The 16,426-nt window shown below is 34.6% G+C and overlaps 1 protein-coding gene across 7 annotated transcripts in view; it reads left to right on the top strand.

The window, feature by feature from the left end:
• Positions 1-5,082: 5,082 nt before the first annotated feature.
• The window catches only part of LOC124215832 (RYamide receptor), a 100,891-nt gene continuing 89,547 nt past the window's right edge, over positions 5,083-16,426 (top strand). For 2 of the 7 annotated variants that reach the window (XM_069135107.1, XM_069135113.1), the window contains exons 1-3: positions 5,083-5,206; positions 5,792-6,236; positions 6,501-6,846. The gene's annotated coding sequence lies outside the window, so the exon portion shown is untranslated. Of the gene's footprint in view, positions 5,207-5,791; positions 6,251-6,500; positions 6,847-16,426 lie in introns of all 7 variants that reach the window. The other 5 variants (XM_069135112.1, XM_069135111.1, XM_069135110.1 and 2 more) reach the window with 5 other exon arrangements.

The following is a 16,426-nucleotide window of genomic DNA, read 5'->3' as shown; positions in this document are numbered from 1 at the left end:
GTTTGCTTTACTGCTTATCCGTAATTCAAATGAAATTTACGAATTTAAGGATAATCGACGTATTGTAATTACAGTCGTTCCAACAGTAATTTTATATCGCAGTATTTCTGTACGAATTATTATAATCTTGGCGATCAAAAGTTTGCACTGTACCTTTGGAGGCAGTAAGATTTATTGTCGGAAAGTTCGGTGTGTAGTATATTCAACAATAAGAGGTTACTCGCTCGTCAAGCCCGATTAAAATCTCACATGAGTTGATATTACAACGAATAATATTCGTTAATGAATAACAGACTTTTAAATTTCTTCACATTACGCGTTTCATCACGAACTGACGCCGATCCGTGTCGGCCATACAGGGTTTGCTATTCGGAGAGGACGGCTCAAACACATCATGTATAAAATTGAAAAGGCATTGAAAATTCAAAGTGGTTTATTTTTGAAAATAAAATTTAATAAAAATTTCCAGATTGTCGTTGTATTAGGGAATATATAATTGAACGTCGAATTTTCAAAAAGAAAAAATCAAAATGACTAAAAAAGATTTATCAATTTATTAAAAACTTATTACAGAAATTATCGTTTTGCTTGCCCACTTCAATTTTAGTTGGAGCATTTTTGGTCTTGACCACCAAATTTGTGTAATTTTTTTCCACAATTTTCAAAAATGTCCCAATCATTGTCAAAATGTCATTATTTAACGAGTTATGAGAGCATCAGGGAGGGTGGGAAAAATCTGTAAAAAAAAAAGAATCATTTTTAGAGTTGGAACAACAATAAAAAAAAAAAAAATCGCGGACCACGTCGAAGAGGGTGAGGATTGAATTGACTTGGAACGCGCCATATACGTATACATATTTTCCGGTCGAGTTTCTTGTCTAGAAATAAGTTAGAAATTAGTCTTCCTTAATACGCGCGACGGCGCGTCGAACACATCAAAGGCACACGTAATAAATTCCCACGGATAATTATATTGTGGGTGAACACACGAGTCTTCTTCCTGTGTAACGTGATCAGCGGAGAAACGAGGCGAAATTCATTCGAGGTGTCTATGGATTAATCGACTCTGTCTCTCTTTCACACATATACGCGCGCACGCACAAAACGTGTGATATATCGAATACACACACGTGCAATTGCGTGTGTTATACACACATCGCGACGAAGGTTTTTGTGTTGCGATATTTGTTCACACTTGTAGTAAAATAATTTGTGTGTTTCACGGGATTCTAATTTGTTTACATTCTCATTTGTGTTCCTGTATTTTTATTTTTTTTTATTTTTTTTTTTATAAATTTTATTTCCTTATTTTCCTCACAAGTTTCTCGCGACAATGCTTCGATTCACAGATCGTATCTTTTTACAAAGTATACTTTTTAATCCAGTACTTTGGAGAAAGTTTTACATACGTGAAAAAAAAGAAAATTGTAATAATTATACACTGAGAAAAATTTCATTTGTTACATCGGATGTACATGTCTGATAGCTTAATAAAATAAATATAGAAGAATGTTGCATTGAGTTTCCGCGGGTGAAATAACCGCGGTAGCGATGATCGTACACAGCTCGTCGAAATTGTCGCGATATCGAAGATGATCAAGTGACGATTGTTACAATTATTAATATCAACTTTTCGCCGCGAGTATCGTCACTTGATTCGATTCATTGGTCAGATATTAATGTAACAGCAATCAATCGTGTACCACTTGTACGTACATATGTCAACGACGATGCATGCTATATATATACATACGAGGTATTTCGGTACGCAATCGATGAATTTGACACACCGCAATCGAAGCCGATGACCATGATACGCAATCATGTAGTTGATTGGGATCAAGTTGAGAGAGAATCTTGCATATCATTTGCATGTATAATTATCCTCGTTGACTCGCTGCAGTTGAACGTATTATCGGATCGCATATCGAAATTACAGTTATACTCACTGCAGGAAAGCTTGGATAATAATTAAGCAGAGTGCAAATCGGGGTGGTTAATTTATTACTTAATTATCAATTCACGATTATCGTCCATACCCAGAAATTCAATCAGTTATAATTAATATGCCCGTTCATACGTGGAATTATATATATACATACATACGGACTGCATTGACAGCAATAATTCAAGTGGTCCAAATTCACCAAGATCGATACATTTATTTTAACAAATTTACGAGGAAATGTAAACGCGCATAATTAAGTATTCAGTATTCATTGTAACAGGTAGAGAAATAGCTGATTTTCGTGGGTTTTTTATTCGATGGTTAAAATACCCAAATCGGTTTGATTTTATTTACGTCACTTGTGAAGAACAGAAAATAATTTTTTCACATTTATTTGTTTTTTGTTTTTTTAAATATTTTTTTAACGATTGAAAATGTTTGAAAAAAAGCGTCCTCTCCGTGTACACGATTGTGGCCTCAAATGTTATCTGAAGCAAAATTTGTGAAAAGATTATTAGTCAGTGTGAAAGTTGCTATCTTGTTGTAAGGATTTCTTCTTTTTTTTTTTCTTCTTTGTTTAGTCAAAATTGACAAAATGGCAGTAGTTTTAAAAAAAAAGTATGAGTGTAAACCGTTTTGAAAAACCACGTTTCGAGAAAAATGCGTTTTAAGTTTCGAGTGCGGAATTTTGATATAAATTGTCAAATTACGATCAATCAAAAATTTTATGAAAATTTGACACTAGAACGTTCCCTCAAGTATCGCACATCCGTCTGAAATGCCAACCTTGTTGTACGTTGAGGGATAAGATGGCGTGTATGGTTTTTGTTTAAAACCTCGCAAAGGGAGCGTAGGTGTAATACAATTACGTATTATATCTGTAGGAGCGAGGGTGTCTGCCTCCCATCTGGATTTGACGTGTGTATAATTTTCATGAGGAAATTCAAGGAGGGAAGATACGGACCGTATACAGGGTGTCTCATTGTAATCAATCCAGTCGAATGTCTCGAAAATCAAAAGTGTAAGTGAAAAATGTTTCAGAAAAGAGTTGTCAGGTTCGAAGGAGGAAAGAAGATGAGAGTGTCAGATTTCTCGTGATCAGATGACGGTTCACTTGGTTTTTTTTTTTTTTAAGCCGAAAGGTATATTTTTTTCATCGGCTTCTGAAAGGGCGTTACATTCCGCATCAGAAAATTCATCTTTACCACCTAAACTCGACCGGTGGTGAGATACGAGCCGGTCAAGTTGCCGCGGAAGGTTTTTGTCGTACTTGGTTGATGAGTTTTGCATGTTCAGCAGGATTCGCAGAGGCGTGCATCTGACAGGAGCAGCGACGCGAACGCTTCCACTTACCTTTTCTTTCCAATTATTTACAACTTTTTTCAAGTTTTATCTTTAATTTCCTCGATTGTATCATTTTTTTTAATACATGTTTCAAATTTTTCAGTTTATATTTTTGTTAATTAAAAATTTCCTCATTTCAAGTATTTTTAAAAGAATGTTTGCCTGTCTTATCAGAAACTTTGAAAATAAAAGGTTGTTCGTGAACCGTATTCAGAATAGCAAACTATCGCATTGTCAAGCGGGGCGTCCCGCTATTTCGAGAGCCGTGCTACAATCCGTAGTCGAACAATTTCAAAGGAGAGCTCAACGGTGCATTGAAATGCGCGGAAATGGTTTCGAACATTTATTGAAGTGATTTATGTGACTGCAAGCAATTTGCTACCGTAAATATGGTTTACAAATAATTTTTCATTTTCAAAGTCTCCAAAAAAATAAACAAACATTCTTTTAAATATAATTGAAGTGAAAAAATTTCAAATTAATAAAATTGAAGCTCAAAAATTAAAATCATAAATTGAAATGATCAAATAATCCAGAAAATTAAAAATAAAAGTACTTGTTGATGCAAAATTTGATGCCCCTTCAGATGCCGATGAAATAAAAATGTACTATTTTGTTTTTAATAAAGCCAAATTGACCTTCATCTGACCTCGGCGGGTCCACTCACGGCAAATCCGACATTTTCATCTTCTTTTCCCTTCCGAATCTTACAGCTTTTGTCTGAAACATTTTTTATTCACACTTTTGGTTTTCGGGATATTCGACTGGATCGATTAAAATGATGCACCTTGCATATATGTATCTCAAGTCTCTAGACACGTGCCATAATGAACCACCGTAGGCGGAATGTCAGTCTCAAAATTTTTAAATAGAAACAGGGACCCGAATATATCAGTATGTCTTGATTTTTTTTTCACATTTTTTCTCTCACTTCTTTTTCCTCCTGTTCTTGTTTTTCTTTCGCATGACGATGAAAATTCAACTATATTAATTATTAAAGCTGTTCCGTGCTGTTATTTCAATTCATTATTATATTGGAATATCAATAGATTCGAAAATTTCATCTACATTGATAAACAATTTGTGAAATGATATGAAGGATTGATTTATTTATATTATCTGTATTTCACATTATGTATATTTATATTCATTCCATCTTCCGTTTTATTGCCGTATTTCAAACGACTTACAATCAGTTTTTCTCATTATTATTATCATCATCATTGTTAAAAATTATTCACATTCTTCGCTAGATAACTCTAAAGTATATTTTCATTAACTACTTTCCCGGCAAATATTCTTTTTCTGAAAAATAACGGGACAAAAGTATTATCAAATTTTTTCGTCGCAAAAAATGTCCAGTCATTAATATTCATAGTTCCACGATCCCTGCAAACTTCTCACCGATAATAATAATAATGATCGCAAAAAATGAACTCCTTACACAGCTAGTCCGAATTGCAAAATTAGACGCAAAATTAAATCGTTTCGAGAGAAAATTGTGAAAAAAAAACATTCGCACGATTTTCAGAGTATATTTATCTCTATGTAGCTGAATGCAGAAAATGCAGATTTATATCGGTGCAATGTCGGAACTGTTATTTCAGTTATCGCGGAAACTAATGATTTTATTTACACCGTATTACAAGGTAGCGAGAAGGGCGCGCTTTGTTTATATTTTCGACGCGCGTGATCAAATTCTTTTCCTCTTGTGCGGCTGTGCGGTGAAACGTGAATTTCCCTCTCGAGTTTGGTCGCCGTTCAGTCCCGCGTTGAACGTTCAGACTCGATGAAATCCGGCTCTCTGCGCTCCTTGTCAGTCTAGCTTCGACTCTGCCCAGGTGAACCTCGCCGTAGAAATCAAAATCGAAGTCGAAATTCGAAAAGCCAATTCCAAGTATTCGTCGTTCATTGGTATAAACAATTGTCTCGTACGAATATACGATAATTGCTGTTGTTATTGTTATTTTTGGCAGAGATTTGCGATATTCACTTTGTACGATGAATTCATCGGCATGTGGCACGATATAATTTTATGCGATATGCAAACATCTTTATGGCAATATTTTTCTCTTTATCAATCATCATTTTCGTCCGGAAAAACGTACTTATTTCATCCTTCAAATAAGACGCGACACTTGTTATGCAATATATTGTCACACTGTTGTAGCAATTTTTGTTTACTTGAATATTTATTTATTTATTTATTTTTTTTTTTTTTGTTCAAATTTACTTGCTATTTCGAGGGAAAATTTTTGTCGATTATCTTCAATCAAATTTCTGTTTTACGTATACTTATTTTTAAAATTTCAAACTTTTGTTGTTACATCCGCTTCTGCTCTGTTAGGATTTTTCAGTCCTCCTTCTTTCAATCGATCCATTTTCATTCATTTATTCTATTATTGGTGGTGGAAAATTCTCAGCTCAAATTGCACTTTTCTCAATACTCGTCAAGTGTTCTTTGATTTTCATTCAGGGTTTTTTTTTCGTTATACACAGTATGAATCGCTTTTACCGATAGAAAAACAGTGATAAAAACAATAATAGCAATAATTTTCGAACAATGAATGACCCGAAACAGTTTTTTATCTTTCTCATTATTTTGTTTAATTTGAATAACTGGCGAAGACAAATACTTGTAAAGTCATATCTTTCGCGATCGGGATAAAATTCGATTCGGATAATATTTAAGGAGGATTGGTCAACGAAAAAGAAACATGTGTATGGTGCGCGTCCAAGAAACGTATAAACTGCAGCCTGTGATCAATCATAGTGAAAATGATTGAATAACAATAATAATAGTTGACCAGTGCTACAAAAAAAAAAAAAAGAAAAAAAAACATCCTGCAATATTTATAAAATATGACGTTCGCGATTTTTTTTCATTCTTTGTTTAATAGAGAAGTGAAGTCGAAGAGATGATAGTAATAGAAACAAAAATCAGGTGAAGTATCGGATGTACGTGATGTCGAAACAAAAAAAGAAAAAGAAAAAAATTTGCCAGCTATGATATGTAAAAAATTTTATTTCTATTGTCCAAAACTAATTGAATTTTTTTCTTGTTGTCATTTGAATCGGAATTAATTTTGTTTGCCTTTTATTTATTTATTTATTTATTTTTTTTTTTCATTGTTCCTAACCGTTTGCTTTCATTTCCAATAAATGTTGTTTAGATCGATATTGTTATTTAAACGATGATACCACGCAGGTAATACAGATGCGGAACAATTTTAATAATCAATTATCTCAATCGCTGATACAGTGTACAGTAAGGAGATTGATGACAATCGATAATAATAACGCCGATGGTTATAGTGATCGTAATGATGATGAAAGTGGTGTCGCCCATGTTGACAAAATTGAACGAAACGATCAACGACCGCTCCTTCAAGTTTACACATGGTAATTGGCCCTCGATGTGAAGGTTGCGTTGAAAATTGCCAACGCAAAATTTCCACGCACGGTGTTCACGGATTTTCCTATCTTCCCTGGAGCCCGGATTATCGACGAACAGCCGACGGATCATCCATTTGCAAACCGATATTCGGTGATAAGTGAGTTACGTTTTATACCTGTTGAGCCATTCGTTTACTATTCATTATGTATTGTTTCCATACATGTACACACGCTTGTTTGCTGTAATTTACCACGCGACGTGTTTACTCGGAGATTGAATACTTTCGCTATACGTGTAACGTGTCAAGACTTTTGTATACCCTGAGTATACGATTCAGTTTGAACAATTGATTAACTTACTCCGTTTCTTTGATTTCGTTTTGATTTATAGAATCGTTCGATTTTTTTTTTTTTCCCCTCTCCGAAATCTGAGTAGGGTCAAAAGTATCGAGGAACTGTCTTAGCAGATTTAATTTTCTACGAAAGGAACTTACTGTGTATTCGATTTTTTTGGGTTACGCGAGACTTTTTTTTTTTTCATTCATTCTTAACCCCGAAAATTACCGTCAATTATTGTTGAAAAAAGAACGAGATTAAACAGCAATCAACAATCGTCCATTTTGTTTGTTTCATTTTGTCGTCTTTGAAAACACACTTCGTGTGTGACAATTTTTACAAAAATTATAATCGAAAGATAACAATTATTTTTCACCCTGGTAAAATAAAAAAGAAGTATTTAAATTATAATTTCTATTTGCTTTTTCACTTTTTGTCGAAAAATATTGCTTCGTATCCAAGTTACCTGAAATTGAAGGTTTTTTTTTTTCTTTCTTTTCGTTGTAACTCGAAAATTTGAATTCTTAGGTCTAAAAGAATATTTTTCGTCACGTTTTCAGGTTTCATTAGTTTTCTTTTACCGCACGTATAATATATTTATATATTTATATATTATATATTATATTATAATAAATATATTTATTCTCTTTTCCTTTCAAATTTGCACAAAAATACTTGCAATTATCAGGAATGATTAACTATTTTCAAAGAATTTCACATCTGTTTCCAGCCGTTCAGCTTTTCTCTTTATTCCCCTACCAAATTTTTCTTCGTGCAAAATAATTCAGCAAATAATATTATATGTACTAGGTACAGTGTATATTACACAAGTGTAGTGCAATCTGGCAGTAAGGAACTTCTCCTCTTTCGACAGCCTTACAAGTTAGGGATGTACTAAGTTTTTTTCAAGTTGTTTTCTTAACTTACGTAACATCTGAAAGTGAATTACTGCCACGCTTAAAAGAGTAATTCTATAAGATGTCCGTTGATTAGGTGGCGAGTGAAGTAAAGAACTTCTTTGCTGCTTGGCGTATAGACAGAAGGTAGCAGGTGTTATTTAAAAATGCTCATATTTTTAGAAACATTATTTATCGTCAATTTGAAATATTATCGTATATTGAAATGCCTTTTGTATTTCCTAAATTACACGGTAATTGCAGTTGGAGCTTAAATTCGTTATGTGATACACGACCGTTTAAAATTAATTAATCCACTTGCATGATCAAATATGCATGAGAATCGTTTTCAATCGGTGAAAATGTGACAATAATAATAATAATAATAACAATGATAATAGTAACAACGAAGAACCAAAAGCAGCGATGACAGGAAACTCTCGGGTTACAATCACACGTGACTTGATCAAAATTGAATTTGTTTTTTTAACCACACGTTGTATATATGCGTAATACAAACTACCGTATAAAAATTTATACCACAGTTGAAACGACGGAGAGCAAAAAAAAAAAATAAATAAAAATAAAAAATCAAACTCAAATCGGATTGCTGCTGATCATGCGGAATTTCATTGATAGTCGGTGCAATAATGCGCGCAGTTTTTCCAAATATTTAAAGACTAGTTCTTTATTAATGTTTTTTTTTTGTTCCTTCGAAATGTTTACGTTAAATTTTTTTTCCTCTTTTTTATTTTACTATTTCTTTCTTTGCTGAAGGTTGTCATTTAAATAAATTATTAAAATTCAACGATGTTCAGTTAATTTAATCAATCACGTTATACGAATACGTAATGCTATTATACGTATAATTGAGATGAAAATTGATAAATTTCTTCTTTTTTTTTCCTCGCTTACTCAGGAATTCACTACGTGCTATTTTTATATCCTGTTTCATTAGTGCATTGTTTTTTGTTAATTCAACTTTATTTTCCCGTATTCCCCTCATGATTCATCTTCTTTTTTTTCCCTCATATTGACATATAACCGTTATTGTCGAATGTAATCTTACAAAGGTTCGACATTTCAACCCCCGACGCATATTTATCATATATCTATAAAATATACAACACAGCTTAGCCCAATTATTCGATTACGCAAAGGTGCGTTATATATAATTAGCGACAAGCAGCTATGGCGTCACAGACGATTAGGGCTATATATGTATATGTGTAACGGATACATATGTATGTATATATGGTACATATACGTATATGTGTGCGTCATTCGTATGTCATGTATAAGCGTGGGGATCCGAATGTCAGATTTGCGATAGCGTATCTTTATCGCTTCAGCTTTCTAAATAATTGATTTGATCCCTGCTTCAATATGTGTGGGGGTGTCGCCAAATTGCCTATACCTCGTTAAAATCCCACCGAGAATTTCTTTGCCGGAAGCTCGTCCGACGCATACTTTTTGAATTAAAAGCGACAGTGACAGGCCAATCCGAGTGCAGCATTTCATCTGGATTTGCCGCCATGGAAATTGCCGTTTCGTTAACCAAATTAAACGGCTATTCACTTAACCGGTTAAACCGAGAGCTGATTAACCAGGTTCAATATTTTAAACGGTTAAACCGGAAAAACTGTCCATCGCAACAATTTCAACACAAGTTGATACTCCAGATCCGCGTTACTCAAAAATCGGACTTTGATGAATTATTTAAAACTACTGAAAAATTTCCGTCGCAATTACCCTAAACGTGAACAGGAAGCGTTGTTCCGATGACTTCGAGCCAGCTTGATTGAATGATTAATTACGTACCGAACTTCTCGCGGCGTAGAAATAATCCAAGATCCCTATCACGGAGCGACAATTCGGACTATTTTGTGACATCGAATCTCACGTTTCCCGATTTATTTAGAGCTTTGTTTTTATTTTAATTCGTCGACGTATGTTTCGTAGCGTCGTCAAGCCGGGGATACAAACAACAATACCGAGGTCTGCAGAGTGGGGGAGAAGTGCCGATGTGTAATTCGTAAATGATTAATAATAATTTACCTAGGCGAACGAAACGGCAATTTCCATGGCGGCAAATTCAGATGAAATGCTGCACTCGGATTGGCCTGTCACTGTCGCTTTTAATTCGAAAAGTATGCGTCGGAGGAGCTTCCGGCAAAGAGATTCTCGGTAGGATGTTAGCGAGGTATCACGGTGGCTAGTCCGTGGGAGGCAATTTAGTGGCACCCAAATGAAACAGTATATTTTTTCATCGGCATCTGAAAGGACGTTACATTCCGCATCAGAAAATTCATCTTTACCACCTAAACTCGACCGGTGGTGAGATACGAGCCGGTCAAGTTGCCGCGGAAGGTTTTTGTCGTACTTGGTTGATGAGTTTTGCATGTTCAGCAGGATTCGCAGAGGCGTGCATCTGACAGGAGCAGCGACGCGAACGCTTCCACTTACCTTTTCTTTCCAATTATTTACAACTTTTTTCAAGTTTTATCTTTAATTTCCTCGATTGTATCATTTTTTTTAATACATGTTTCAAATTTTTCAGTTTATATTTTTGTTAATTAAAAATTTCCTCATTTCAAGTATTTTTAAAAGAATGTTTGCCTGTCTTATCAGAAACTTTGAAAATAAAAGGTTGTTCGTGAACCGTATTCAGGGTAGCAAACTATCGCATTGTCAAGCGGGGCGTCCCGCTATTTCGAGAGCCGTGCTACAATCCGTAGTCGAACAATTTCAAAGGAGAGCTCAACGGTGCATTGAAATGCGCGGAAATGGTTTCGAACATTTATTGAAGTGATTTATGTGACTGCAAGCAATTTGCTACCGTAAATATGGTTTACAAATAATTTTTCATTTTCAAAGTCTCCAAAAAAATAAACAAACATTCTTTTAAATATAATTGAAGTGAAAAAATTTCAAATTAATAAAATTGAAGCTCAAAAATTAAAATCATAAATTGAAATGATCAAATAATCCAGAAAATTGAAAATAAAAGTACTTGCTGATGCAAAATTTGATGCCCCTTCAGATGCCGATGAAATAAAGATGTACTATTTTTTTTCAATAAAGCCAAATTGACCTTCATCTGACCTCGGCGGGTCCACTCACGGTAAATCTGACATTTTCATCTTCTTTTCCCTTCCGAATCTTACAGCTTTTGTCTGAAACATTTTTTACTCACGCTTTTGGTTTTCGAGACATTCGACTGGATTGATCGAAATGAGACACTCTGTATAAATCTCCGTTTCAACATTGACGTGTATGAGTTTGTTTCAGCGTAACGTTCAAATTTTACCCATCTTCCGATCAAAATAAATTATACTACACATGACATTTTTTTTTTTTTTTTGTATATAATGATATTCGTATAGGTAATACGTAGGTATGCCTCGTTATTGCTTGGGTTGTTTTTTTTTTATTTACTCTGTTTTAAACGAATGAAGACAAAATTTTAATATATGGTAAGATATTTATTTATACATGAAAAATGATAAATGATAAGTTAATTTTGTTATTTCATTTTTTTCTTTCTCACCTCGTTAGAATCGAATTTCATGAATGATTTTCTACCTTTTTCGAAATTGATGCTTACCAAAGATTCGGTGTGTTTCATTTGCCAGTATATATATTATATATACATGTATATATTGTTGGTGGAATTCCGTGAAAAACGGAACCTGGGGAAACCGCGATCATTCTGGATGAAGGCCTATTTATTCCATGATGAATTCAAAGAAAACGGACGTTTCGGAGATTAATATTTATACATAGATTATCCGGGTAGCTATGACGTGCTAAAATACGTAGACAGAGAACATACCAAGGAAGTCGGCGTCTTAGATTTTATTTCCGTCTGACGGACATCGCTCTATAACGACGTTGCGCAATAATTAGCGGTGGGAGAAATAAGATAAAGAAAGAATAGGAGGAGAAGTTGAAGAAGAAGAAAAACACAAAGTTGACGTGCAGATGAAAATTAACATGTCGAAGAATCGAGCCGCGGAGAAAAAGCGGCACGGGAAATGGGAAAAATTCCAAGCTCACGCGATGTTTAAACCCGGATTATGTAATCCCCGAGTCGACATTCAGACCCTCGTGTACGCCTGCAAGTCCTTAGTTTGGTAGGACCTGTGAAGAACTAACTTTGTATTGTAAAGAGAATCTATTCCAGACCCAAACTTGACCGATATTTCCGTTTCATCCACCTTTAGCTTCAAAGTAGGACATCTTTAAAACACCTACAGGTCCCTTGTAGCCTCAGAACCTTACGAGTCCTCTATATCCTCTATATCATCAAGGCTTCTACAGGTCCTTTACCATAGAGTGTGGAATTTGAGTGATTGAATATCTGGATAAACACTTTGAAAACTTCGATGAAAAAAATACTCGTTGCTTAGGTAATAATTAATGTAATTCAAATTTATTTCACGAGTTATTAAAAATCTTAGGCTTGGGTCATTATTTATTATTTTGGTAATAGATAACGCATTACTATTTGAATTATTGTACTTTCGCAACCTTGGTCCCTTATCGAAAAAACTATAATAATAATGAAAATGACGTAGAATCAGACGTAAACGTGATTTGCAGCAATACTTTGAATTCTTTCAATCTACCAACAGAGGAGAGAGAAGCACTTTGAATAAATTTTGTTTATCCTGAATAAAAAATATACATCTACATTTGAATCGAGTTCAAAATTATCACTTTGTACTATACATTTACATTTAATGGACGAATTTGACTTGTTAACGCCATAACGATTGTACATATAATCTACATATCTTACGCTTCTGACAGATGAAAGCTCGCCTTACTCGCAATTGGATGAGTTTTTTTGTCTTGTTTATTAATTTTTCTTGTTCTTTTTTGCTCTGGGTTCAAAAGGTTCACGGTTGAATAAATTATACCGACCCTCTCATTGTTCGCACAATGTACAACGAAGCGAAAAACATTGCGTGACGGACAGTGAAAATTCTCAAAATTTCTCTTCATTTTCCTTCATTATATTCGGTATATCGCGTCTTTGTTTGATTTTCGATTTTATTCTTTTCATTCTTTTATTATAAATAATTAAGTTCATTTGATAATTTCAATTTCAACCGTTGATTGGATCACTGGAGAAGAGAAAGTACAATATAAAAAAGTGCCTTTAATTTGCAGCATTTAATCGTTGTCACATTTTCGGTGCTCATGGAAATTTATACCGATTATTATACCTCGCATTATTACTGGCTACGAGAAACCGCGCTAAGTGATCAGCAAATTATGATTAGCGTGTGTATATACGATATGATATGAGGTATCATTTTTATTTATGAAATGTTATGATTACGCACCGATAATGGAGTAATTTGTGAGTAACGAGCTTGCGGTCAGCTCGGAGCTCACGTATCGGCCAGAAACAATTTCGGGCATGCAGTTAATAATAATTTGTCAAACAGAAATTAGAAGATCAGTTATTATTGGCATGAAACGTTTACGAATCCGATCGATATTGAATAATTGCGATGAAATTAGCCAAAGAAAGCGGAAATTGTATGAAAATGGATATAGATAAAAAAAAAAAAAAAACAATTTACCTAGGAACGATTTTTGTGTGGAAATAAAGTAAATTGATTTTACAGAGGCGATTAGAATTCCGGTGAGATTCTTTTTCATTTTTTTCTTTTTATTTTTCAAAAAGGGTCAGAATTATATAAATTGGCTGAAGAAAACTTTTGATGCTTCCCATTTTTCAGCTGCAGGAATGGAAATCGTCGGAAGTTCGAAGAAAGTTTCACGGCATTGTGTAATTTCGTCGAGTCTTGGGCGGGGAAATATTGACAACCCTGAAAGATGGTTTTTCAATAATTTTCTCGATCGTGATAGAATAATTAAGGAGGCTTATTATACCTACAAGTTTCCGCGGAATTTTTTCAACAATCACTCGTTATATAAAATGACTCAGTCGGTTCGTTGCGTTAGTTCGTTGTGAAAGATTCTTTTTTGAAAAATGGTCGAATTTATATGGTTGATTGATAGAAGAGGTTGTTTTTTTTTTATTTGCGCGAAGCGTGCAAGCTTTCCGCAAAATTTATGAAATTTTAACGACACGAATTTACGCTGCTAAAATTGAGCGGAAAAAATTTTCCCCCTCGAATTTTCACCACCGAATTTCAAGCGCGGTTATTAGTTGCTACGGTTTAATAATCGCGCGATTTCATATATACTTGTTACACGTATCTGGTGAATTTCAAAGCTCGATTAATAGCCGCGATCTGACGATGCGAGGATGATAAACTGCACGTATAAAAAGCACAGAGCGTTACACCGTACGCAATATTATAAAATATCTCCGCACTTAGTAGGCATCTCTTCTCTTTGCTTATAAAATGAGTTTAATAAATTTGTTATTTTATTATCATAACGTTTCTTTTCCATTTTTTCGTCTCGTTCTTTTTTCAAAATCGCGAATAAATCGCCTGCATTCGTGTTTATATGGATATTATTGCGTCATCGGTACAGTTTGATATTCTTTTGCCATCGTGATTTATCATCTGAGCAGATATGATTTTCGGAAAAAAAAAAAAAAAACTAATGCTATGATCTGAATTTTTTCCCTGATACATTTTAGAAACATTTCAGCCACGTTATTCGTTGAATTGTATAATAATATAACGTGTCAGTATGACATGGAGTATAATATTTGATTCGAAATAACTTTGAAACGTGTTTGGAATTTGGAATTACGTTACAGATACTCCGCAAGTGTATAATTTTAGCTTCGTATTTTCTTCGCGTTCATAGCGTTAGCTGACGATCAGTCATTTCTTTGCCATGAATGTTTTTTTTTTTTTTTTTCCTTTGCAAAATTCCCCGTTTAAAGAAGCTTTTTTCTATTTATGTAACATTCGAAACTCGCACGGTTCATTCCAATGTCAATTCTTCTCGTTGTTTCTCTTCGGAGGGGGTTTATCATTCACGACAAAGAACGGAAAAGGAAGCAAGAACCAAGAATGGATCAGAGGAGAAAAAAAGAATTGAAATTTCCCTCGATCGTGAAACGTAGTTACGTACTTATGTAAGAAACAGATGTGGTCGGATGTGGTTGAAACGTTACGAGAACTTGACTTTTGTCTTCCGTTATCTCAAGATAAGCTGTTAATTAAAAATTGTTACAAACAAAACGGTTTTGCTCGCGTGTGGGTTGAAAGAAATTCGCAGTTTTTATTTTTAAATCTTTGCGTATCAAAAGTGTAACACGAGATTTTCTTACCGTACACGCCACGCTTTCCAAGACTATTTATACCCTACGACATTATATCAGCATCACTTATGCGGCTTTGATTCGGTAATTGATTTTGCAAAGTTTATGCATTACAGGTATAGATATACATACACTTGTAGCGTTAGCACGCGGAATGAAAACCGAACAAACAGACCTCAAGAACTTTGAAACAACTCCGTCAACTTCATCTCTTCGAAGTTGGCTGTACACGAAGTCTTAGAATTTCGCTGAGAGATTGCGAGACCGCGGTAAGAAACTGTATCAGAGGCTGCACTGTTAACCTAATTGAGACTCGCTCGAGTTGAAATTTTGGCAAAAGATTCGCTTATCACTTTTAATTTTTTAATGGCTTGATTATACGAAAGTCGAAGACAAGCTCGAGCCGGGATCATGAAGTTAGCCGGACGAATATACAGGTATATCCATTATAAAAATGAAATTTGGTACGATTTCGTTTGATGCTTCGTTTCATCCATCAAAGATTCATCACCATATTTTTTTTTTTTTTTACTTTCATACGACCCTTCGTATTATATTTTCTTCGCGAATTCATGATGTGATTTCTGATTCCAATAATCTTTCTGCTTCTTTACTTCCGCCCTACGTTTCCTGATTTTTTTCTTCTTTTGATTTTTATTGCACACCGAACCTTTCTCGGAGAAAATGTATTAGTCAGTGTCCGTAGCCGACCCTTTTCCATCTCAGTTTTTTTCCCAGTTTCTTTTTTCGATTTGTTACTTTCTTTTCTCTTTATTTCATAGTGTCTATGCCTTATTCAACAGGAAGAATTAATTGTAAGTTCGCCTTTCTTTTCTCGTAACTTCATTCGTGTATTACAGAGGTTATGAAAAAGAAATACAGCCATGGAATAAAAAAAATAATGCACGCTTGTAGAAACGTTGCAAAAATGTAAAGAGAATTTCGAGGGACGAAGAAGAGAGAAGGACGAGGAACTTAAGACGGATGAGGGGTGGGTGGTGGAGATGGTGGATTAGGAAAGAATTACGAAAGCAAAACAGCATTAATCCAGTTGAAATCAACTTGATTGCATCGCTCCTAATTCGACGTAATGAAGTTTTTATCACTTCTTCTAGGCAGGTACGCAGCAAGGGTGGGAGAGTGTTATTAATGGTCATGAAGGGAGCCGCTGAGGCGCACGGCTCTGTCGGCATTAAGGCGACCTGTAAAGAGTTCCGCTGAGAGGGAAGGGGTTAAAACCCG

Source organism: Neodiprion pinetum, chromosome 4 (assembly GCF_021155775.2).
Source record: "Neodiprion pinetum isolate iyNeoPine1 chromosome 4, iyNeoPine1.2, whole genome shotgun sequence".
NCBI classification, from domain to species: domain Eukaryota; kingdom Metazoa; phylum Arthropoda; class Insecta; order Hymenoptera; family Diprionidae; genus Neodiprion; species Neodiprion pinetum.
This window is presented reverse-complemented; position numbering and strand designations above follow the sequence as displayed.